This window comes from Protopterus annectens, chromosome 16.part0 (assembly GCF_019279795.1).
Source record: "Protopterus annectens isolate FY-2018-M chromosome 16.part0, PAN1.0, whole genome shotgun sequence".
NCBI classification, from domain to species: domain Eukaryota; kingdom Metazoa; phylum Chordata; order Ceratodontiformes; family Protopteridae; genus Protopterus; species Protopterus annectens.
In genome coordinates, this window is record NC_056750.1 from 599,216,512 (window position 1) to 599,242,830 (window position 26,319).

Here is a 26,319-nt window from a genome sequence, read left to right on the forward strand (position 1 = left end):
TCTAACCCTAACTCACTTATCCCACCCCCACCCCTACAGACCGCCAACATCGCACACTTACCTTACTCGCACCCTTACCCAACCCGCGCCCTAACCCTAAATCACTTATCCCACCCCTACACACCATCAACATCGCACACTTACCTTACTCGCACCCTAACGTCCGTCACTACCGCATACTTACACATCCTTTCCCCATCGCAGTGTTCTCAGCGTCGGTGTCTTCCTCCGTCGGTCTTCTGCCTTGTCGATCTTCTGGCGTCGGTGAAGTAGTTTTCGCTGTTTTGTCGATCTTCTGGCATCGGTGAAGTCGTTTTCGCTGTTTTCACATGTCGATCTAGTAAGGTAGATCCATATATATATATATATATATATATGTACACACACACACACACATACATATACATATATAAAACGTATTGTGAAACTTCATCAGTGATGTCTTATATCGAAACACAAAAACAGCTAAATATGATGATCGAAATTGAAACAAATATGTTTCATTTCCAATCACCTAAAAGAACCAGAAACTCTGATTTTTAGGTAGAGGGCTTAGGCCCCCCCAAACTCACATACATGAGGATTCTGCCCCCACAACCCCAGAAATGAAATATACTAACTCCACAGAAGCACAACTGCGAAGAAAAGGGATAACTCCAGAAATGATATTACTGTCAAACTAATGCAGTTTGACTGAAATACATAAATATAAATATAGTTCAACCAATACAATCACCAGTGAAAGTGACCACTAATCATGACACAAGATGAATTTCTGCTGTGACCAGATCATCTGCAGCCAAGTGTGTATGTGTGTGTGTGTGTATATGTGTGTTTAGACATGAATTGTTGTCAACATATACTTTATCAAACTTGCAGCTTTCAATCAGAATGTATTTAATCAATGTGTACATGTATGTACATGTGTAAGTAAATGGCAAAGAATTTTTGCATTTTAATTGAGTTCCAGACAGAAGCTACTACAGATACATAAATAATAAACAAGTAGGTATAAAACTTCTTTTTTGTGGAATTTCAACTTTCTTACATGTAATAAAAAAGGTACCATATGAGCTTTGAAACAGCATGACAGACACATGAAAGAATACTGCAGAATTCCCAGGTATTTATTCTTGATGAAGTTGAGAGAATGCATTTGTGATGTCTGAGGCAGGGGAATGACTCAGTATCATGTACTGTTTGTAATGCAATGCAAAGCTTCAGTCCTTCTCATATTTTCTAGCTAGTCTCTGTCACTGTATCTGGCACCAGGTTATCTGGCCGAATGAAAGGTGTACCTGTGATGACTGGACTTAAAGGAAAGGCTTTCCTTACACTGGAATTGTAGCACTCTGAACATGTCTTACAGCGGACTAAGTGAAACCTTTTTTTACTAGCCATTTGGTGCCGTGTTGTGACTAGGAAGTTATACCTCTTCAGACATTTATGTGACATTAACTCTACAGTGAATAGGAACACCCTGGCACTGACCCCCATACCTACTTGTCCATTATCGAATATAATTGGCAACACACTTTGCTAGGCATTGGGAGTATGCACTCCACTGGCAGGATATGTGATCACTGCATGTTCTTGATGTTATTCATGTTTGTCAGTAGGATGTCCATTATATTGCCGTCTGTTATGGTCACCCTGTGTAGAAAAGGTACTTTCATGCAATGGGAAATGTTAGGGAAGGAAATCAGTGCCTCATATCTGGCTATGGCTACATACCACTGTCCACTTGCTGGGCCACTACCTTTTGTGGTGACAATGTTCAGGCATTTCTGTTAGTGTATCCTGCACTTCCTTGCAGAGCATGTCATTGCAAGACTTGCTTGTCTGTCATGTGGTTGCAGCCTTGAAGGCAGTGAGTTCATGTGCATGACTATTTCCCATGGAAATGGTTAGTTTCTCACCTGTGGCTGCTGTCTGTATGATTGCTTTTCCTCTTCATCTCCAGGTGGCTTTATATTTGGATCACCAATATTTCTTTGCATCACTTGCTTTTTCCTTGTGATACATTTCCTTGTGATCCATTATCATTAGGGTGACTGCAAAATATCCCAAGTAACAAATTAAAACAAAGTGTGAGAAGGTCACACTGAAAAACCAATCAGTAAAAACTAAATGGACATCAGCTGGGTATAACAGCCCTGTGTTTCTTATGCTTAGTCAAACACTCTGCTTGTGCTGTGCTGACGAGGTCATAACAAGGCCAAAATATGCATATCCACAGCTAGTGGGGTTTGGCTTTATTGGCCTGAAATTGTCGATTAAAACGACTTCAAACGTAAAAGTCATGGGCAGTCAGAATTGCCATATAGCTGAAATACTTGATGTTCATGGGTTCATTTGCATATATCCCATGTGCCTCTGTTACAGGAGGTTTGGGAGGTCACTCATTGGAAGTTCTAGCTTGGGTGGAGTTTTCATTTAATTTTTTAAGTTGGTAAAGAGGGGGAAAGCATATAGGAGTGTACAGAGAAGGAATGTTCTGGATATGGCTAGTCTGGTGTTGTCTGGGAGAATGGCTTGCTTCTGTAGAGTGAGCCAAGTTTGATGTGAACTTTCTTAATTGTGATGGCTGTGTGTTGGTCAAATCTGAGTCTGTTGTCGATTGACATGCCAAGGAGTTTTTTATGCTCAACTGGTTGGATGACTGTATTGTTTGCTGAGAGAATGGTGAAAAGAGGTGTGGTCAGTGAATGTTTGATACTGGTAAATAGCATTAACTATGTCTTTTTGGGGTTGAGGATTAGTTGTGATTTACTTACATATGTTTCTATATCATTAAAAGCTTGTTGGTCTACTATTTGGAGATCTGCTGAGCAGATTAAAGTTGAATTGATCGCATACTGAACTATTTTAGTGTGTTGTGGATGAGGCTAGATTATTGGAGAAGATGGTGAAAAGAAGGGGTCCTAGTATGGACCCTTGGGAGATTCCGACCAAGACAGGCAGAAGTGGCGAGAGTTTAGATTTCCATCATACTGCTTGTTGTCTGTCAGAAAGATACCTTAGGAATCAGGAGAGGGAAGTCTTTGATAGGTTTAGTGAGGCAAGAGTACTAAGGAGTTTCTGATGGGAGACAGTGTTGAATGTTCTTGACATGTCTAGGAAGATTGATGCTACTTGCTGGTTTGAATTTCTCAGTTGGTTGATGGTGTTAGAGAAATTAATTAGGGCTGTGGTGGTGCTGCGTTTCGGTCTGAAACTATGTTGGGAGGAAGAGATAAGGTTGTGAGATAACAGGTATTGTAGTATGTGAGTTTGGATACATTTTTCCAGAATTTTGACACAAGGGGAAAGGATGGCTATGGGTCTGTAACTGTTTAATTCTGTTGATGTTCCTCCTTTATGTAGAGGTGTGATATAAGAAATTTTCTATAATTTTGGGATATATTGTTCTGCTATAGACCTTTTTACCAGAATGGAGATAGGCAGAGCTATGACATCAACTGAAAGTTTTTTTTTTCAAAAAACATTTTTATTTTATTTTTATTATAAACATACACAAATGTACATATAACAAATACAATAAAACAATAACAAAACTATTTACAGTATTTACATTAATCTATGATAAACAATCATTTTATCCATGAGAAGTTATCAGTATTTGTTCAAAAGGTTTTCCAATTTTTGTCATGCTTTTTTTTATAAGTAATGTTATGAGTTCTATAACGAATGGTTTGCCATTCTTTTTTACAAATAACTTTTGCTAAATTAATAAAATCTTTAAATATCAAAACTTGTTTACTTTTCCAGTTCAAAGTAATAACTTTTCTGGCAATTGCAAGAACTGACCAGAGTAATTGAATCTGAGATTTAGGCATTACATTAGGTATAGAAACATTGAATATGATTATTGAGTTAGAAATATGACAGTTATCAGACCATAAAGCATTTACAAAATATCTGAAGTATTTCCAGTATTGAACAACATTTCTACATTCAATAAACATGTGAACCCAGTTGGCCTTTAGTAATTCATTACATTTCCAACATTAACTTTCAATGTATAAGATTTATTTTATGTGGAGTATAGAAACTCCTATTCATAAATTTACATGTATATAGTCTCCAATATAATGAAGAAGAGGTACCATACGTAGAATCCAATAACAATTTTTTGGATTCATCACATATTTGTTCTCCATTAATCTTTACATAGTAATTCCAAAAATCTGAATCAAACTTTAGAGTGTCTTCTCTTAGTATCTTATAGATAGGTGAGATACTTAATATTTGATTATCTGTCATTTCAAGACACCTAATAAAAAGCTGAGTCAAACTAGGTATAGATTCAGTCTCTAGGTTGATTGATACTCTCGTTTGTTTTTTTATAAACTGCCATAATGAGTGTATAAACAACCAACTGTCTTGACTATTATCAAAACTACATAAAAGAGAGTTCAGTGGTATAATACTCTTATTTTCAATAAACTGATGCCAGAATATCAATTTATGTCCTTTAATTTTTGCATAGAATTGATGTTTAAAGAATCTAGGCAATCAGGGGATTATGCTATAGGGAATATAAGAAATAGAAATCGTTTAATGTAATTACAATCAGTTATATTTTTAAAGTTATTAAATATTTGATTAATACCATAAGAAAAATGATCAAACTTCTTATTAAATAAACAAAATTAATGTAAAAGTGAATGAACTCTACTTATTCCATATTGTTCATTAAACTGATTTTCTATACTTCTGACATCCGTTATATGAATCTCATGTATTGTTTTTCAGACATACAGGTAGGTGTGATCCAGTGTAATATTACATTAATTATAACTGATTTGGAATAAAGTTCTAAGCTAGGGAATGCTATCCCATTACTGTTACAAGCTCTAATGTGCCATTTATATGCAATCCTAGGTTTTAAGGGGAACCATAAAAATTTAAGTAGCATGGAATCTAATTTTTTAAATAAGTTTTTGGGAGGGGGTAGTATCGATGACTGTATATAAAACAACATTTTATGTAAAATTATCATTTTAATTAAAGAGAGCCTATCCTCCATTGTGAAGAACATTTTATTCATCTTTTGATTAGTTCACTAATGGTGGTTATTAAATTATTGTAGTTTAGTTTAATAGACTCTTTCCATGTACTCTTTATACTGACACCCAAATATTCTAATACATCATTCTCCCAATTAAACAGGCTATTCTCTCTTAAGTTTTTTTTTTAATTAGTAATGTTTTGGATTTATTATGATTAAATTTAAGCCCTAAAATTCTTTCATACTTGCTTAAGGTATTTATAACATCATGCAAAAAACCATCAATATCACCAAACGTTAACAACATATCATCAGCAAATAATTGTATCTTAGGACAATAGTTCTTATTAATTTGAAAGCCTTTTATATTTTGCTTGTTTCTGATATATGTAGCAAAAGGTTCCATTGAAAGAGCAAACAATAATGGTGACAAAGGACAACCTTGTCTAGTTCCCTTGAAGATTTATAGTGGTGAGAATAGACATGATCCAATTTTCACATAAGCTTGTGCCTCACTATAAATTTTCATTAATAAGTTGACAAAATCTGGGGAGAATTCAAAACCAATCAGAATGTTTTGTAGGTAAGACCAACTAATTAAATCAAAAGCCTTTTCTATGTCTAGGCTGATAATTGTTTTGTATTTGCATGCTATGTCTATTAATGATTGTAATTTAATAATGTTATCTTGCACTTTTCTATGAAGAATGAACCCTGTCTGATCATTATGTATTAGATTATGTAATATTTTCTTTATCCTATTAGCTAATATTGTTATGAAAATTTTATAATCAATGTTCAGTAATGAAATTGGCCTATATGAATCACAAGATTTGGGGTCCTTACCTCATTTTAATATGGGAGAGATAATTGAGTATTTCCACAATGGGGGTGTTATATATTTTTGCTTAACCATAGTAAAGGCACTTATCATTTTCTTTATTATATATTCAGGAAAAATTCTTATATAGTTCAGGAATTATCCCATCCAGTCCTAGAGCTTTATTGTATTTTAAATTTTTTATTTGCTCTTTCACTTCTGTTGGCGTTATTTGTTTATTTCATATGTTATTTTGTTGCATTGACACCTTAGTAGTTATATTTTCTTGAATAAAAGTACATTATCTGTCTCCAAAAGTGGTGTGTTATTATTTATATCTTTATAGTAGTTTTTGAACGATTCTAATATGCCCATTAAGTTAGATGTACTCTTAGTTGAACCATCACTTTTATATTTAATCTCATTAATAAGATTTTGTTTGTTTAATGGTTTGGATCTTATTGCTATTTTATGTAGATATTTGGGATTTACAACATAAGATTGCAATTTCAATTTTTCCCGGTTTATAGCTACCTTATGATTCGGAACTTCTAAGTATTTTTTATTTAACTTAGTCTTTTCATTATGTGCCACTTGATTTGGTTTTGCGTCTATTTTTATCTTGTCTATTTTTTTTGTAAGTCTAAAAGTTCTTTGTTCCAATCTCTCCTTTTTAAGGTACCAAGATTTTATTCTACCATATATATAAAATTTAAAGGTGTCCCATAGTATAGTATCAGTCACTTCACCATTATTATTTGTTTCTGTAAACATGTCTATTTCTTTCATTATCCATTTCCTAAAGTCATTTAACTTAGTTATTTAAGCAGGAAGTATCTGTAGAAATCTTAAATCATCTGTACATGTAGTTAATGTAAACTTTATAGCATTATGGTCTGAAAGTGGACAAGTCATTATAGCTACCTCACTTATTTTAGAGTATATATTATTTGATACAAAGACCTTATCAGTGTTTGTTTATGTACCAAACCAATATGAATAGTGACTATAGAATAAGGAATAATGTTTTCTTACACCATGTATATCTTTAAGGTTCATCTGCTTTGTAAAGTCATTTAACTTCTTGGCTTGAGATGTTAGTTTTATTTTACCATTTTTAGAAGTATCATTGCCTGATAATAGGCAGTTAAAATCACGTGTTGCTATAATTTCCCCTTTTGCATTTAAAGTAATCAGGTCCAGATATTTGTCAACATATTTAGTACTCAGTTCTGGTATCCAATATGTATTAATCAAAGTATAATACTTCCTATTGATTTCCAATATAACCATGTTTAGCATCCCATCTTGATCTGAAATTGTTTATATAATTCCTGGCATAGTATAAGTATTTTTCCATAGAATAAGAGTGCCCCTTCTCTTGGTCTTAAAACATGAATCAGCTAGAACGGTATAGCCATTGAATGAGTAGATTTTTTTAATAGATGGGTTTCCTGTAAAAAGATTATCTGGGCTTTATGCATTTTGATATATTTAAGCAAACCAGCTCTTTTGACATTATTGCTCAAACCATTAATATTTAATGATAAACATTTATAAGCCATTGACCTTTCTTTCGTGTTGACTTGAAATCTACTGAAAACTTACTTATCATGGATGCATAACATATATTAAGCACTACTTTCAAAAACCCCAAGCTATTTCCACATACATGAAACATAAAGTTTCTGGTTTAGTTAAAAACTCAACTAAACCATCCATCCACCACCTCTCCAATACCAAACAACACAAATTATCCATCTCTGCTTCAAATATAGTATAAAAATAAAAAAAAGAAAAGCATTATGAAAGCAACTAAAGAAATCTGAATCCATGAAATATACATTAGAATGAGAGTGTCCAATATATCTGAAGCTATATGAATATGTCACATATGATAATAGCACCTCTAATACGTAGATATGCCAGAAATACACATCAGATCAAAGTATATATAAACATTAGAAGATAAAGGTTAAGAAGATTGTCATTATTTCCAAGACTTTTCAAGAAACATCAGATAATTTAACCATTTTGTCAGTCATATATCTAACATTTATCATGTAAGGATCTGGTGAATATATATATAACACTTATTACAACATAACTATTATATTTTGCAATTATACACATATTACTCATATGTATTAACAATATCTATGTTGACATCTTTCATCAGGAAGGGGGGTGAGAGAGAGAGAAAAGGGGCCTCACAACCTTCTGTTTAGTTACTAAAGGTTTAGTTATATAATATAAGTCTGATGTTAATATGCATAATGAGTTTTCTAATGCAGCTCCTAGTTCACTTGATGTCATTTAGATGTTCTTCATCTCACATTGCTGCAGTCCTTACACTTGGGTAGTCCGCTGTCCTCGGTCGGCCCGAATATCAAAGTATACGGCTGACGTCGGTCAGGGCGCATTTGACTGACATCAGGACGTCAGGGTACAAATGCGCTTGACCGATGTCATATCCTCAGTCTTTTTTGCCGCATGGTCCGATGCAGAAGCAGCATTGCAAGTGCCGGTTGGCGTTCTGAGATTTTTCGATTTAGAAGTTTCAGACCGAGTTCAAAGTTGGCTAAGTACCCCGTTGGGGAATATTTTAGTTTTTTCTTGCCTCAGTCATTTACCGGATGTCAGAAAAAGTCAATAATTGCATTTCTTGTGGGAAACAGATACCGCATAGAGATTATCATACTTTGTGTATTCCTTGCTTAGGGCCTGAGCACGATGTTGTTGGCTGTCGCTCTTGTGCTAGATTTAACAAACGCACTATAAAGAGAAGGTTGGATTGTGCAAGGTTAGTCTTTGGGAAGCGGTGCAACTATAAAATGCCGTCGGATGCTCCGGCGCCCGCTTCTTCGAAGAAGCGCAAGGACAAGGCAGTTAAGCCTAGGCTAGAAGAACCGTCTGTACCGGACGCCGGTTCTTTAGAGGTGTCGGTGGAGCGGTGGCTCCACCGGAGGTTTCTTTGTGTTCCCAGGGTGAGACCTTATTATTGCAAGATGTGGCCTCTCAGGTGTCAAGTCAGTCTGCGGAGGCTTCTCAGGTTGCTATACTCCCCTCCCTTCCTAAGGTGTCTAGGCCCTCTCCTTCTGTTTCAAAGGCTTCTCCCAGGGGCAGGCCAGGTTTAGCTTCAGTTGGTGTTACCCCTAGCTCTTCAGGTACTGTGCCCAAGAAGCATATGCTTAAAATGGCAGAAGATTTGATTACTTTGATTAGGGGTTCTATGCCCCCTCCTGATAAGAGACCTAGGGTGGAGCCTGAGCTGGGGGGTTTTGAGCAGGCTTCAGATGTTTCAGTGTCTTGGCTGAAGACTTGCAGGAGTACTCTCCTTATTCTGATTCTGATGTGGATGATTCTACTCCTTCTGCTACTCCTCCTGAGGATTTTTCTTTTCAGAAACTCTTCATTCCATGAGGGAGCATTTTAAGTGGGAAGGTCAGGACTTCTCTGATTCCGGGAAAAGGCTTAGGGAATTTCTGTTTTTACCCCAGCATAGGCCTTTGGCTATACCTCCTGTTTTGGATGTAGTGGAAGATGTTTTACAGAGGCTTCTCTTAATCCTGATTCTTTGCCTCCTGCTCCTGTTAAGCGGATAGGTATTACAGGGTGCCTGAAGCTCATAAGAGTCCTAGGGCAGACCCAGAAACTGTTAGCCAGGGGCCTAAAGGTGTTAAGGCTTCTGTTAAAAATCCGGTTCCTGCAGACAAGGAGGCTAGGGCCTTGGATAGATGGGGAAAGAAAGTCTATACTTCTTCCACTCTTGCTATGAGGGCTCTGAATTGCCAGTTTCACATGTTGAAATACCAAAACTATCTCCTTTCTCAATTGAAGTCTAAGGTTGATGCTCTGGCAGTAGGTATTGATTGTAAAGAGTTGCAAGATTTAGTGCATGTTTCTGAACAGGTGGGTAAGCATTCTTTGCAATGTGGTTTTGATGCTGTACAGGCCTCGTCTAGGGTGGCTGCCACTGGGTCAGTTCTTCGCAGGCACGCCTGGCTGAGGGATCAGCATTTGTCTGAACATATTAAAACAAGGATTTTAGATGCTCCTTTACAATCTGACGTGTTGTTTGGTCCTCCTGTTGAGACAGTTTTAAAGAAAATGGAAGACAAGGCTAAGTCTATGCAGACTGTTTAAGATTTTTTGCAGGTCCAGCCTCCTAAGTTTAGTAGAAATTGGCCTACTAAAGGGTGGACGTATCCTTCTTATGATTCCCAGTCTAGAGGTAGATCTAGATGTGGTAAGGGCAGAGCTCAGGGCTCTTTCAGGCCTAGAACAGGGAGTTCTCCTGCACAGGCTTCGGGTGAGGGCAGGGGTCAGTCCTTTCGTAAGCAGACCCAATGACCTACCTTTTCAGCTGCCAGAGCCTGCTCGTCTGGCAGCACCTTTGGGAGGAAGGTTGGCACTTTTCAAAGAAAATTGGAGTTTAATTACCCAGGACAGATGGGTATTGGATATCATACACCACGGCTACAGGTTTTATTTCCATACCTTGCCTCCTTTCAAAGGCATGCCAGACGTTCCTCCTCAACAAAGAATAGAGGCTCACAAACAGGTTTCTCTGTTGCTCCAACTAGGGGCCATACAGCCGGTCCCTCTGCCAGAAGTGGGCCTAGGATTTTATTCTCGCCTGTTCCTAGTACCAAAGAAGGGGAACACGTGGAGACCAATTTTGGATTTATCTATCCTCAACACTTATCTGGACATTCCCAAGTTCAAAATGTTGACGTTGCAGCAGCTTTTACCTCTGCTAGGCAAAGATCATTGGATGGTAACTTTGGATCTCAAGGAGGCTTACCTTCATGTTCCTATCAGACTAAGTTGCAGAAAGTATCTGCGTTTTCGAGCTGGGGCTTCTCACTATCAGTTCTCTGCATTGCCCTTTGGCTTATCTACTGCGCCCAGAGTGTTCACGAAAGTTCTGGCTCCAGTGATAGCTTTCTTCAGACTAAAAGGAATACAGATCTATCCTTATTTGGACGACTGCCTAATTCTGGCTCAAGGAAGGGAAGAGCTTCTTCATCATTTGGAATATGTGATAGCAGTGCTAAGATGCCTAGGGTATTCTGTGAATGAAATAAAGTCCAGTCTAGTACCCTCTCAAGACATGTGCTTTCTGGGTGTGAGACTGAATACAGCATCCCAGATGGCCTTTTTAACCCCGGACAAACAAAAGAGTCTATCCCTTTACTTCCATCAACTATCTCATCAGTCTGGGCTGACTGCAAGGACAGTCCTTCAAGCCTTAGGGTTCATGGCATCTTGTATTCTGGTGCTTCCCAATGCCAAACTGCATATGAGGAAGCTACAATGGTATCTCAAAATGTATGGACACAGCACTGCCAGGATCTGGACACTGTCATTCAAATAATACCTTGCATTCAAAAGGAATTTTTGTGGTGGGCTCAGGAATGTCACCTAAACAAGGGACTCTCTGTGACCCGGCCAGAGGCGAGTCAGATTTTAACGACAGATGCCTCAGACACAGCTTGGAGAGCTCATCTACATGGAAAGTGGATACAAAACAAGTGGCCTGTCAGACTACAACATCTACATATCAACATGAAGGAGATGTTAGCAGTCCAGTTTGCATTAATAGCTTTCAAGGAATTACTTCTTCCAGGGCAGGTGTTGATTCTAACAGACAACACAACTGTCATGTGGTACATCAACAAGCAAGGGGGAACGCATTCTTATCCTCTATGCAGGCAAGCAATGATTTTGTGGGAGACTGCTCTCAGTTTACAGCTCAATCTTCAGGCAAGGTTTCTGCCAGGAGCACAGAACTCCTTAGCAGATGTGTTGAGCAGACAAATTATGGATCCCCACGAGTGGAAATTGGATCCTCATGTATTTCAGAAATTGACAGTGTCATGGGGAACTCCAGACATAGATCTGTTCGCTTCTCCACTAAACCACCAGCTGCCAAAGTTTTGCACAAAAAGGTTTCATCCCACAGCTTGGAGAGTGGATGCTCTTTCTTTCAATTGGAGCAATCTCCATGTGTATGCCTTTCCACCTCTGCCTCTCCTCCTAAAGGTACTTCTAAAGGTCAGACAGGACAAGCCACGGATGATTTTAATAGCTCCGGATTGGCCTCGACAGCACTGGTACCCATTACTGAGAAGTCTGGTACGGAAGCCTCCATGGCCTTTGCCTTCGATTCCACAACTGTTGTCGCAGGAGGACAGCCATTTGCTAAATGTCAAGCTTCACTCTGCACCTAACAGCCTGGCATATTCTGTTTTGAACCATAGTGGGCCTCCACTTCCTCAGCAAGTTTTGAATGTTATTCTGGAAGCTAGAAGGCCTAGTACAAGGAAAGTGTACACAGACAAATGGAAGAGATTTTTCTTTTGGAGTGCAGCAAAAGATTTTGATGTTTCTGAGCCTAATTTGTGTGTGGCTCTTCAATATCTTACTGAGTTACTAGACAAAGGTTTGTCTTTCTCTTCTATTAAAGTTCATGCTGCAGCAATTTCTGCTCACTATGATTGCGACCCTCCATTGTTTTCTCATCCTTTGTTCAAGCAATTTCTTAGAGGGGCAAAGAATATAAGACCCCCATGAAGAGCTCCTACTCCTGCTTGGGATCTCAATTTTGTGTTGTAGAAACTCACTCTACAACCTTTTGAGCCTGCAGCTACTGCTGAGTTGAAATATTTATCATGGAAGACTGCTTTTTTGTTGGCCATTACCTCTGCAAGAAGGGTTTCTGAATTACAGGCCCTTATGGCGGTTGAGCCTTTCTTGATTTTCCATAAGGATAGGGTATCATTACGTACTAATCCTTCCTTTATGCCTAAGGTGGTTTCTAGTGTGGCTTTAAACCAAACTATTCATTTGCCTACTTTTTATGCAAATCCCCAAAATAAAGGGGAAAAGATTTTGCACACTTTAGATGTTCACAGGCAGTTGCGTTATTATTTGGACAGAACTAAAGGGTTCAGGCAGTCTCAGCAGTTGTTTGTTTCTTTTGCTTTGAGTTCTCAGGGCAAGCCTGTGTCAAAACAAACTATTTCTAAGTGGATTGGGTTTTGCATTGCTTTCTGTTATTCCCATCATGGCAAGGAGATTCCAGCTGGGATTAGGCCTCATTCCACTAGGGCTACTGCCACTTCAACAGCTTTTTGAGGGAGTGGCAACCAAGGATATTTTGGAGGCAGCTACTTGGAGTTCTGTGCATACTTTCTCTAGGCATTATCACCTGCCACTTTACTCTAAGTCCAGGGCTGGTTTTGCCACTGCTGTTTTGCAGGGCATTTTGGCGACTCCTGCTTCCTTGTAGTTAGCCATCCTCCCTTTCCTCTGCTTTGGGATTCTACCCAAGTGTAAGGACTGCAGCAATGTGAGATGAAGAACATAGTACAGTTTTGTACCTACCATAAATGTAGATGTTCAAGATCCACATTGCTGCAGTCCAATTTACCCTCCTCCTTCCCTCTGTAGTTAGAGGTGGTTGTGTGGGTTGGGTTGTACATTTTGTGTATATTGTATATATTGTACATATAGTTAGTGCAAGGGTGGTTGGTTGGTTGTTTGCTGTCTTTTGGTTTTGACCTTTATTTTTAGGGTCTTCTGACATCTGGGGCAAGAAAAGACTGAGGATATGACGTCGGTCATGCGCATTTGTACCCTGACGTCCTGATGTCAGTCAAATGCGCCCTGACCGACGTCAGCCGTATACTTTGATATTCGGGCCGACCGAGGACAGCGGACTACCCAAGTGTAAGGACTGCAGCAATGTGGATCTTCGAACATCTACATTTATGGTAGGTACAAAACTGTACTTTACTAATGGTGTCATTGAATCTGCAGATTGTATGCATCTATAAGAGAACATAGGCATTTTCAAAGGAGTTAAACACTTTTATCAGAACTAATTATTTACCATTTAAAGTATCTAGTGAAGGATAACAGAATTTCAAGAGAAAAGAATTTTAAGTACAAGCATTTACCAAGTTCAAAAGGTCAAATCATGTCATCATTGTTGTTTCCTCAAGCTGCAGCTTCATAAACTTGTTAAAAAATATCTAAATAGGCTCATGCACAAGAGAAGTTGTCTCTAGTGAAGAAAAAAGCATTTTCAGTGGGAAATTCAGATCTTGAAGCTTTAGGAGTTTACAGAAAGCAAAAAAAAAAAAAAAACACTCAAGCTGCCTTGTTAGTGCATGTCATGAATCTCAACAATGAGAACAGTCACACAGACCACCAGTTTCCTCATAAAACATCAACATCATGGAAAAAAATTAAACCTTTCATATAAAAACAGCTATTTAGAAGTAACGACAGCTGCCTCAAATCAGAAATCATATTATTACATTTCAATCATATACCCACCAGTTAACCAGGCCAGAGAGAGAAAAAAAAAGGAACCGTGTGTGTGTGTGTGTGTGTGTGTGTGTGTGTGTGTGTGTGTGTGTGTGTATATATATATATATATATATATATATATATATATATTTAGCTATCTATAAAACACCATTAATGTATTGTATTAATGTTTAAATGTATCTAAACAAAGTCGAAAACATCTAGTTAGAAACACTAATCAGAAACACCTTGTTATCTCCACCACTGACCCACTAGAAAAAATGGACTTTGGTATTAAGTCAAATTAAAGTATTACTGAAGAATTAGAAGACATACATCATTTGTAGTTATTTAAAAGGGAATTTGCAATTAGCAAAGGGGATTAAAGCTATGAGTAGCTATAAAACTACTTCTCCCCCCCCTCCCCACCAAAAGGGCAAATATCTATCCCAGCAGAGTGCTGCCCCCCTGACATCTCAGATGCTCAGGTAAGAGCTGCCCTCTCCAAAGCAAAAAAATAGCATCAATGGGACCAGATGGTGTCCCGGGCTGCATCCTACATGAACTCTAAGAAGAGCTAAACCCAAACATAAAACTACTGTTCAATCTCAGCCTTACCACAGGATATGTACCCAAAGAGTGGCGTACAGCAACAGTGGTCCCTCTCCACAAAGGTGGTGCCTCAACGGATCCTGGAAACTATGGCCCCATAAGCCTGACTAGCTTGGTCTGCAAAGCTATGGAAAGGATCATCATGGACATCATAAAAAAAGATATTGGGGACCTACAAACACTGGATCCTACCCAGTTCGGCTTTGTTAAGGGCAGATCCTGCCTCTTAAACCTGGTCGATTTCTTTGAAACAGTCACCAAGGCCATTGACGAGGGAAGGTGGTCCACACAGCCTACCTGGACCTCGCAAAAGCCTTCGATACAATACCCCACTCGGGCATTATAGATAAGCTCACCAGCTTAAATATAAACCCCTATGTCACTAGATGGGTTGCAAACTGGCTCAAGGACAGAACCCACATGGTTAGAATTGCTGGTGCCATGTCAGACTCCAAACCAGTTACAAGTGGCATCCCACAAGGCTCAGTCCTGGGACCTCTCCTGTTCGGTATATATTTCTCGGAGATACAGGCCAACACGGAAGGACTGTGGCTGACCAAGTTCGCAGATGACTGCAAAATGGGCACTATAATCGACTCTCCAGCCGACACAAGCATCCTCCAAAAGGGCCTCATAGAAGCAGACAACTGGTGCCAGAGCCATGGCCTCAAGCTAAATGCCAAAAAGTGTATAGTCATCCCCTTTGGCAAAAACAAAGTGCACACAAATTACCACATAGGTGGTAATCCATTAAGTACAGAAGAAGTAATTAGGGACCTGGGGACCCAAGTTGATAGCAATCTCTCATTTGACAACCACGTGGCCAAAGTGGTTAGAAAAACATTTTATATAGCCCACCTAACCATGAAAGGATTCACATCTAGATCAGGGGAGGTCATCGTGCCTCTTTACTCATCCCTCATCAGGCCCATAATTGAGTACAATGCCCCTTTTGGGATGTACCTTACCAGACACCTGCAGCAACTGGAAAGACCCCAAAAGTACCTCACCAAGAGGATCAAAGGGCTCAAACAGATGCCATATGCTGCCCGGTTAAAGAAACTCCAGCTCTACTCAGTGGCATACCGCCTGCTCAGAGGCGATCTGTGCCTGATGTATAAAGTCATGTCCAACCTGGAATTAATGGACATGCTGCACCTCAGAAAATCCAAATCCCATCGAGCTACGCGCTCGAGAGACTTGAACCTCAGCACTGAAATAAATAGGACATGCTGGAGGGACAGATTCATAACCCAGAGGCTCCCTTCACTCTGGAATAAAATCCCAGTCCAGGTTAGGCAGACTCCCTCATTGACTCTTTTCAAGAGGAATCATGATGAGTGGATGGGGGAATCGTAGGTTTACCCCGGGTATCACTTCTGTGTCACTGTTAGACAGAAGCACAGTATACTAACCTCGAAAAAGGGCATAGCAAAATTAATTTAAAATGGATGGCAAAAGCCAAACACACTCTGGCTAGGCTTATAAATGCCCTAGGGCAGATAGCCTAGTATGAACCTATGAACCTAAAAGTATGTAAAGTACTTATAATGGGGAAAAGCGAGAAAAGGAACATTGGTAACAAAAAAGAATATGAAGAAAGAAGAGAGAGAGAGAGAATGTTATTTAAATACATAGTACTATATGTAATTAGAAGAAGTAGATATAGAAAGGAAAAGAGAAAGTTAATAATAAAAATAATTCACATTACCTTACAGCACAGAGACTTTCCAGAATCAAATATATTATGATTCATAAAACAAAGCATTTAAAATTAGAAGGAATATATTCATTTGTCCTTTAGTTTCTTTGTTTTGTTTGCTCCTTCCTTCACAGACCATTCATTTTTATTTTCTTCTTTTGAATAAAGTGTACTGCTTCTTGTAGGGAATCAAATATCTTCACTCCTTCTGGCAAGGTGATTCTTATTCTTGCAGGAAAAAGAATTTGAACTTTAATATTGGCTTTTTTAAAGGATTTAATTAGAGGAACACGCTCCTTTCTTCTGGATATGGCTGTTGAGGTGTAGTCATTGTCAAAACAAATAACTTTTTTCACCCATCTTGATAGGGGAATTAGTCCAAGCTGATTTCAGCACTAAGTCCTTGTCTTGCGAGGAAAGAAATCTAACTATTACAGACCTGAGGATAGATGAACTCAGAGATGAAGCTGGATTTGCCAGGGACCGATGAGCCCTCTCAATTCCAAAAGAGGGATTCAGGCATGTTTAGTGCTGATGAAAACCACTTATTGAGGAATTGAATCATCTTAGCACCCTCTTCTTTCTCAGGAATTCCATATATTCTTATGTTATTCCTCCTTTCAAGGTCTTCCAGTTTCTCAATCAGCCTGGTGTTTTGTTTCAGAAGAAATTCATTTTGATGTTCATTTTCTGTCACTCTAGTGTCTAGGTTAGTAACTGTTTCCTCTAAGTCAAGAATCTGTTCAGATTGTTTTTTTTTTTACTATTCCATTTAGAAGTTCCAGTTGTTTACTGTATTCTTGTTTGATAATATCCATTTAGTTTTCAAATTTGTCCATTTTTAGTGACAGTTCTTGGATGTTTGTTACTATAAGATGTAGTTTTTTCTTCACTGCACTCCCCTGGTGTGGGTTCTTCGAGCTGCTCATCCTGAGATCTCCAGTAGAAAACTTCTTTACAGGAATAATTAATAAATTCTCTTGACTATGTATTAATTTTTAGAAAATAATAAACAGTCTATGTTAATCTAACTTTTAGTATATTTTTAGTTAGATTTTTTTCTAAAAATTAAAGTATATTTCCTTTCAAGATATTAAAATCTAAGTGGAGCTATGGATTTCTGCTGCTATCAGACTGGCATCTTGGCCTCCCCCCCCCCCAACTGAAAGTTTGACATACTCACTGGGGAGTTGGTCAGCTGTTAAGGAAGAAGGTTTCAGTTTTTTCAGCATTGTTCTTATGGTGTTAGTTGGGACAAGTTTGAGGTCAAAAGAGTTGTTAGTTCCCACATTAGGTGGAAGAGACAGTGGGGTGGAATTGTAAGGAGAGGATGGTGTTTATAAAGTAGGTGTTGATTTGTGAGGAAATACTCACACTTTGGTTATTGGTTGTCGGTTCTGGGGTTGTAGCTTTACCTGGGTGGAAGAGTGAGTTAATTGCTTGCCAGAACTTTGTGGGATTGTTTTGATATTTGTTTTTGCATAGCTGTATAATGTGTTTTTTGTCTAGTTTGAGTTGTTTTTTTTATTTGATTGCAGAGCTGCTGGTATTTCATGCAACTTTGTAAACTATGGTTCTGGGTGGGTTGAGCTGATGACAGATTAAGTAGATAGTCCATGGTCACTTAAATTATTTGGAAGGCATCCAGAGAGATAGTTGTGGGTGGTACTGTTAATAAGTGACCAGTCTAAGATAGATTCCCTTTTGCTATGTTTATCTATTTGAGTGGGAAACTGGATTGTTTGGGAGAAAACATGTAGATTTATGAAGGTGGCGGGGTTATTACCAGTGCCAGTGTTCCAGTATAAGTTGAAGTCACCTGTGATAATGGTTTATTGGGTGTAGGTTGAGGCTGTCCAAGATATGAGTTCCTCAATGGCAGTGGGAGTATTGTTGGGAGGTATGTAAGTGGCTATTATGGTAATATTTTTCTTTGGGTTGATTCTGAGCCATGTTACTAGGACTTCAAAGTTGTTATCATAAAGGTATTTGATGGGTAGGTAGTCTATGCTTAGGTTATCTTTGTAGAAGATTGCAACCTTGCCACCCTTCTTCCTGATCATGTCTAACCTATGTATGCTATAACCTTGTGGGAGTATGTCTGGGTCTCATATGGGGTTTTAGCCAAGTTCCTGTTGCTATAAGAAGGTCTGGTGAGTATTGTGCAATGACTGCATGAAAGTCTGTGATTTCGTTAACTAAGCTTCTAAGGTTCATGTTAAGAATGAGAAGGTCTGTAGTTTTAATGTGAGCAAGGGGTGGAATGGTAGCCATGATGGTATGTTGTGCAGTATGTGGCCCAGGACTGGGGTGTATATCACCACTACGGAGAAGCTGTGATAATATACATGCATGTTTGTGTGACAGTTTAGAGAGTATGTGAAGGTGTTTGCTGAAGTGGTTAGTGGTATTCCTGACATCTACATGTTTGAAGTGGAAGTATGCAATGCATGTGTGATTGTAGAGTTGAGAGGAGATGGCAAGGTAGGAGAGTGAAGAATGGATGGTATAGTATAATATAGTGTGGTGCTATGGACATGTATCTGTAGGTGAGTGTAGGCTGTTAGATAGTATGCTGATAACAGTAGGGTATAGAGTGTGGGCATGTGAAAGAGCGTGGTGTGTATTCTTTTTAAATGTTAGATTATCTGGATGGTGTAATGAAGATGTAGGGACAGAGGAGTGTTGGTGTAATGTGGTGGGAGTACTGTGATTAAGGACAGTTGCAATTAAGTTATGTGAGGAGAGGGAGGAGTGTTACAAATAGTGTATTGGTTAATTGAGGTATGGTTATTATTGGTTAACTGAGGTGTGATTATGGTTATCACTCAGTTATGGATTATGGTGTTCATGCACACTAGAGAGAGGCCATATGGGCAAAACTCAAATCTTGGCATCTGGTGCTTATTTTTACGTAACATGCAAAACATAAAATAAAGCATATCTTTATTTTAAGCCAGATAATGTAACTTTGGATTTGAGGTCTCTGGGAAGATATATTTTATATAATGCAAGCAGTGGAAATACAGTTGCAAAGTAAAGAGTTGCCATAGTGGCTGACACTTGTGGATTGCAATAGCTGTCCTTCTGAATTTATTAAATTAGATTTTTCTGGGTGCATTAATTCTAATGAGAAGAGAATCTGGAGAAAACAAAGTTTACTTTTGAATGGTATCATACACATTTTTGAGTAGGTGGCAGTGAAGTGTTCTCATCACAGCAGCTTAGACAAACCTACTGTGCTTATTACATTCCTTAAAACTGGGAGACAGAACAACAAATGAGGTGGAAGCATAGAAAATTAAAAAATAATAATATATATTAACTCTTACCTTCTAGTAGGAGCAGGTAATCTTTGATTTTTTCATAAGCCTAGTGTTTGGTAATAATTTTGCTGAGCTTGTCAGTGGCACATTTATGGATAGCAATTTTTCTAATAACCTCCAGATATTTGATACTGACTGTGTATTCATGTTTTCATCATTTTCTGCTTTAGTTTGTAAGGTAGGAGAGTTGGTAGCTTGGGTGATTAGTACAAACCAACATGCATTTCCTGTTGTTATCATTTAATACTAAATGTCAATCTGCTGCCCAGGCTTCCAACGGTTAGAATCCTGCTTGTCGTAAGTTTTAAGTAGGAGAATAAAATGTGCTCTTCAGAAAAAAACAATATAGTCTGCATGTTTGCAACAGACCATGGGTGCTATGTATATTGCTAATATAAATACAGGATCTAAGTGTAGAACCCTACAGCACTAAACTAAGTTTGGAGATGTAGTCATCCAGAATAAGATTTTCATTTAAGTTTGTACTTTTTGTTTGCTAAAGCAGCTAAAATGCCAGTTAATAGTGTTGTTTTTGATGCTAATTACAGCCACCCTTTCCAGAAGGCAAGCATGGGTGATGGTATATAATGCTTTTGAAAATCTAGGAAAAGTGCAGTAATTTATTTAACTTTTGTTTGTGCTGTCTCTTATAGGCTGTATTTACAGAAAGGCATTTCTGAAACCATGCTGAGACTGTTTTGGAATGCAGACAGAGACTAAAAAAGTCAGCTAATTGGTGGTAAACTGTTCTTTCTATTATTGTTGTGCCGGATTTTATAAAATCTATAGGTATGACATTGTTTTAGCTGAGCTGTCTCTTTATGTTTTGTACAGGGGATAAGGAAATCTTCTTTCCAAGTACTTAAAGCAGAAATTTGCATTAATACTTTGGTATATTATACTTTTGTGCAGAATGGTAACAGAATACAATACATTTTGAAGGGATGAGGCTGGTACCAGGACAGTCTGTACTTTTAATCTGTGTATAATTACCTCATGAAAACATCTTTGAGTTTGAATTTATGGGTAGATCTATTTTTTGATTGGAGGAACAGATGGGATTAGACTTGGTCTTTTTTGAAAGCAGTCTGTAAAGAGTTTTGCTACCTTACAATCAAGATCATTAGGAGCAGATGACTGATTGTTTTGCTTTCAGTTTGAAGGAGATTAATACAGTTATACAAAGTTTCGGGAGTGTCTAGTTTGGTTTGAAAAGAAGCAATGAATTTATATTGTTTGGTGACATTTCCACTCTGTACTGGGAATAGAATGTAGGTGATCGGTCTTTCATGTTGTAACTACGCCTTATTGATTGTAATCATCAACTGCTTAATGGAGTAAGATCTGTGCTTTACCCTGAAAGGTTTTAAAAGAGCAGTATTGTCAGTAAGTTTGGGGATAATAATTGTAAAAATAGTTTGTTGCATCATTTATTGTAAGAAGTCTCTCTAGTATATTACAATTGTTTTGAATATTTCTAATCTTTTTTATTATTATTGTCTAGATTTAGAATTATGGTTAGAGGATATTTTATCCAGATACCCTATCACAAAGTTAGCATTATGATCATTGATCACATCTGAAAGAACTCTTAAGATAATAAAGACGTTTAGATGCTTGGGTGAGAAATACGAATCTAGTCATGTAAATGTGTTACAAGTTTTTTGTCAGTTCTTCTTTATTCTGAAATTGACAGGCTGATAGATGTATCTGATCTTTAGTTTTACAACTGATGCTATCTGACCGTTGGTCATATAGCATCTGATCAGTTCATTTTAAAACCTTCCATACACAGTCTGGCTCCATGGCGCAGAAGGAAAGAATTCAGACTGTAACCCACAAGTCATAGGTCTAAATGATATGCATAATCTTGTCTGGGTAAGTAAGCATAGAGGATTACAGCTGTGCTCTGTTAAGGAACTGCTTCCTGCAATCCAGGATTTGATCCCTCAGTCTCTATTTGCATACTGTGTTACATCTTGCAAATCCCATAACCAGACAGTATTCTGTGACAATTTTGAAGTTGAACTGAGCTGCTTAGTGGTCCCCTGGATCACATGCCTAGTATCTACTTAATAAACTATGCTCACTGGAGGAGCCAACCAGGGGAAAGGCGCAGAGTGGTCAACATCAACTGCCCTTCCTTGGTGGATAGAATGTGGGATTTTGCTATAGTCAGCTGGTTTTCCCACAGCGTATTATTTGTTTTATTAGTTTTTTATTTTTCCGTTTAACAGTACGTTTGAACGTTTTGTCAGCTTAACCTCTGTGTGCTCTGGAGGTATAAGCATTTTATTGGTTGTCACGCTCAACAAAATAAATTCAAGCCGATGGTGTTTTTTGGAAGTCCTTGAAAGGAACTGTTTCGTTTGGCAGTAAGGATAGCTGGTCGTATTTTTGCGAGAGGAGATTATAATACAAGCGATTTACGCAGTTGCATTCATTTGATGTCAGCTATTGGTGAATTCTTGTGTACCTGGATGTGTTAGTCACCTTTTAGCTAACAAAGGAGTTGGATCACTTAATGGAGCTCTGTGGTACCAAGTTTTGGTTGTATTTTTTTGGCTATTATTCGGCTATAGTCAGCTGTACTTTACTTGAGAGTGGAAGATAATGTCACAGCTATATATATATATATATATATATATATATATATATATATATGGGTCTACTACTATTCACTGAAAGCACATTTCACTGAAAATCAAATTAGTGTGCACTTTTCACTGAAAGCTCAAGTCACTGAAAACACAATTCACTGAAACACATTTCACTGAAAGTTATATATGGCCTTTTCCCCACTGTAGTGTGACCCTGGAGTTAGTATATATAGTAAGGGGGGTGTGGGGCTGTAGCCCCCCACATATTTTCAGTATGTTGAACTATATACATGGATACTTGCAATTGCAATATATTACTGTTCTGTGAAAATAATATGTACTTAAAATACACACCCCCCGTACTAACTCCGGGGTTGCACTACAGTGGGGAAAAGGCCATATATAACTTTCAGTGAAATGTGTTTCAGTGAATTGTGTTTTCAGTGAATTGAGCTTTCAGTGAATTGTGCTCAGTCAAATGGGTTTCAGTGAAATGTACTTTCAGTGAATAGTAGTAGATCCATATTTATATATATATCTATACACACACGCACACTACTGACTTCAGCAATGGGAGGGGGGCTAGACATGATACTTTATGATACATATGAAATGTTATTGCATGGTCTGGCCCCAGTATAGGATGGTTTAACACACCTCCCCCCCCCATTGCCTAATTGTAAATAAAAGAAAAGTCAGATATTATAGTATAGACTGCCTGTGTATGCCCTGTTCTCCTGACTGTCTTCCACTGAGTTTGGTGCATTTGGCAATTCACCAAAATGCACAAGTCCATCCATCCGTCCAGTCACAACCCCTTTTTCCAAATTTTGCACATAGGTTTAGGGTGTCACTTCAACACTGACAATCATCTAGAGCCAAGGTTTACACCACCTGGTGGCTAGCCCTGCTGTGATAGTTCATCCACACCACACACTTGCTCTCACATTCACACCTATGGTCAATTTAGAGCATTCATTCCACCTACTGCATGTCTTTGGAATGTGGGAGGAAACCGGAGCACCCAGAGGGAACCCACGTAAACACTGGGAAGACAGGCAGATTCCACACAAAAGGCACCCCAGCTGAGAATTGAATTGGGGAACATCTTGTTGTGAGGTGACCAAACTATCCACTACACCACTATGCTGACCAAAATGCATAGATATTCAACTACAATTGATTTATGCTAGCATTTTGAAAAATAGACTTACTGAAAACCAAAAACAACAAAAACAAAAAAGATCACAAAAGGAAACCAGTTTTCTTTTTACTATCCTAAAACAAACAAACAAACAAAAATTTACATTCAGACCAAATATATATAGAAAATTGAAAAGGACATCATTAGAAGACATACATTAGAAAACTTGCTATATCTTTTTCAGAAAGTAAAACACTTTTAATGGTTCATAAACTGCAATATGTGATCCAAACTTCATAGAAGTTTGAGTGTGAATACGATCAAACTGGATTTTACAAGCTGTAGAAATAAATACATCACACCCAAGACTTTACTTTCTGAACTTTCTCTTTTGCTGTTGATGGTACTATTTCAAGGTTAAGTTATGCACTTCAGCGTACATCTCTGAAGCAAATGCACTTTCTGGTGACATTCTCCAAAACTGCAAGAAAATGATGGGAAATAAGATAAAATATATTACACCCGGGGTGTAGTCAAGACCTTTGGTGCTGCACAGAAGCTTCTACACTGTTGCACTGCCACAAAAGAAGTAGCCAGCAATGTCTGATTTGTAAGTAAACTCCTAGGTAATATCTTCCCTTCAGCACAGCTGCCGTTTTCTGTGATTTATGTCCTAAAACTGAATTAAATCTGTAACACATACCCTAAGCTTATTACATTGCAAGTCTTTAAATGAGTAGCTAGTAATTTAACAAGTACACACCATTCTGGGCACATTTACCTTATTTGCTGGCTCATCTCTTTTCATTGTATTTGATTAATGTGTTTCTACCCTTGTTCTGGACAAGACATCTCCCCTTCCCTTAAAAATGTACTAATTCCACTTTTTCAATTGCATATGGTGTCCAGCCATTGCTTTGTTTTGTTTCAGAAGTTCCGGTTTGTATAGGTAGCTGTTTTTGCTTGTGAATTTCTCCTTGCTCATTGTCTGTTTTTATTGTGCATCACACTTTGCAAGGATCATTGGTTGGTAACTTTTTTTGTTATTTTTTATTTTATCAGGTTCTATCCTGTATTGCATCATGTACTACCTCATATATCTCTTTCCTTCACATTTTAGCTAAGTATAAGACATGCCATTGCTGTTTCTGTTGTTAATGTAACTGTGCCTTGTTGTAATCTCACTTAGATAATGTACTTAACCCTTCTTTATTTAGGTCCATGATAGTCAACATGGCTACCATACCTTGGCCTGCTGTATCTTTTCCTTTTTCTCTGCTTTACACATCATCCTTTGTATAGCACTTTGTAGCATCTGTTGTAAGCTCACACTAGATAATGTAGATTCCTTCACTTAATCTCTATAGTAGTCAACTTAGCTACCTTTCTTTAGCCTCCAGTATCTTTTTTTACCTAAATAACCCCATCTGTTACTCACACATTGCCTTCCATAGTAATCAACTTAGCTACCATCTTTGAACTTCCAATATCTTACTTCAACTAAATAACATCATCTGTTGCTCACATTATCATGGTTTGATTGTAAGCATTCCCCATCATGGTGCAGTCCCAGACTGTTCCAACTTCTTCCTTTGGCAGCCTCTTAGCATTAGGTGATTTCAGGCAGTATCTCAACTACTTCATGTTTACTGATAAGACATTATTTTTCTTGCTTGCAGAACCATCTGTGGAAGATTGAGTTAGTTATTTAAATAGCAGACTAATCTCTCCATAACGACTAGTGACAATACAGAGCACACCAGAGGTACATATTAAGGTAAAAAATATCTTTGTCCAAATCTTTGAGACACCCACCTAGCAAATCTCGGCCACCTGAAACACTTCCATAATTGTACCCATACCTACACCTACTTCTAATATGAAGCACTAAGGTCGCATGCCTGTACCCCTAAGATCCTGTACACCTGCAATACATCTTAGTAAGGTCAAAGTCATCGGTGGTTCTATTGCCCAACACACAGACACTGTACTCACTGGGCTGGGCATGGAGAGGGTAACAGTAAACTGCCTTTTTGTTGGTGGAATTAACATTTTCCAAAAACAGTTAACTTGTTTATTGTGGTGACGAGGTTTAGGTCCCTAGAGCATGGAGCCCGGAGGGATTGGGATTTCTTTAGGTGTAGCATGTCCAACAGCTCTGGGTTTGACATAGCTTTATATGTTAGGCAGAGATCACCTTGGAGTAGGCGATATGCTACGGAGTAAAGCTGGAGTTTTTTGAGGCAGTCAGTGTAGAGCATTTGTTTGAGGCCAGTAATCCTCTTTGTGAGGTACTTCTGTGGCCTTTCCAGCTGCTGCAGATGTCTTGTGAGGTGCATTCCAAAAGGGGCATTGTACTCTATAATGGGTCTAATGAGTGATGAGTAGAGGGGAACAATGACCTCTTTTGTCCTGGATGAGAACCCTTTTATGATGAGGTGTGCCAAGTAGAAGGACTTCCTGACTACTGTGGCGATGGGACTATCAAAGGAGAGGCTACTGTCCACCTGGGTCCCAAGGTCTCTTATCACGCATTTGGTGTTAAGTAGATTGCTGCCTATGTGGTAGTTCATGTGTACAGAGTTTTTACCAAAGGGGATGACACTGCACTTTTTGGCATTGAGCTTGAGGCCATGGCTCTGACACCAGGCATCTGTCTCAGTGAGCCCCTTCTGTAGGATGTCCACATCATTTGGGGACTTGACTATGGCTCCTAGTTTGCAGTCATCTGTGAACTTCATTAGCCAGAGGCCTTCTGTGTTAGCCTGTACTTCAGAGA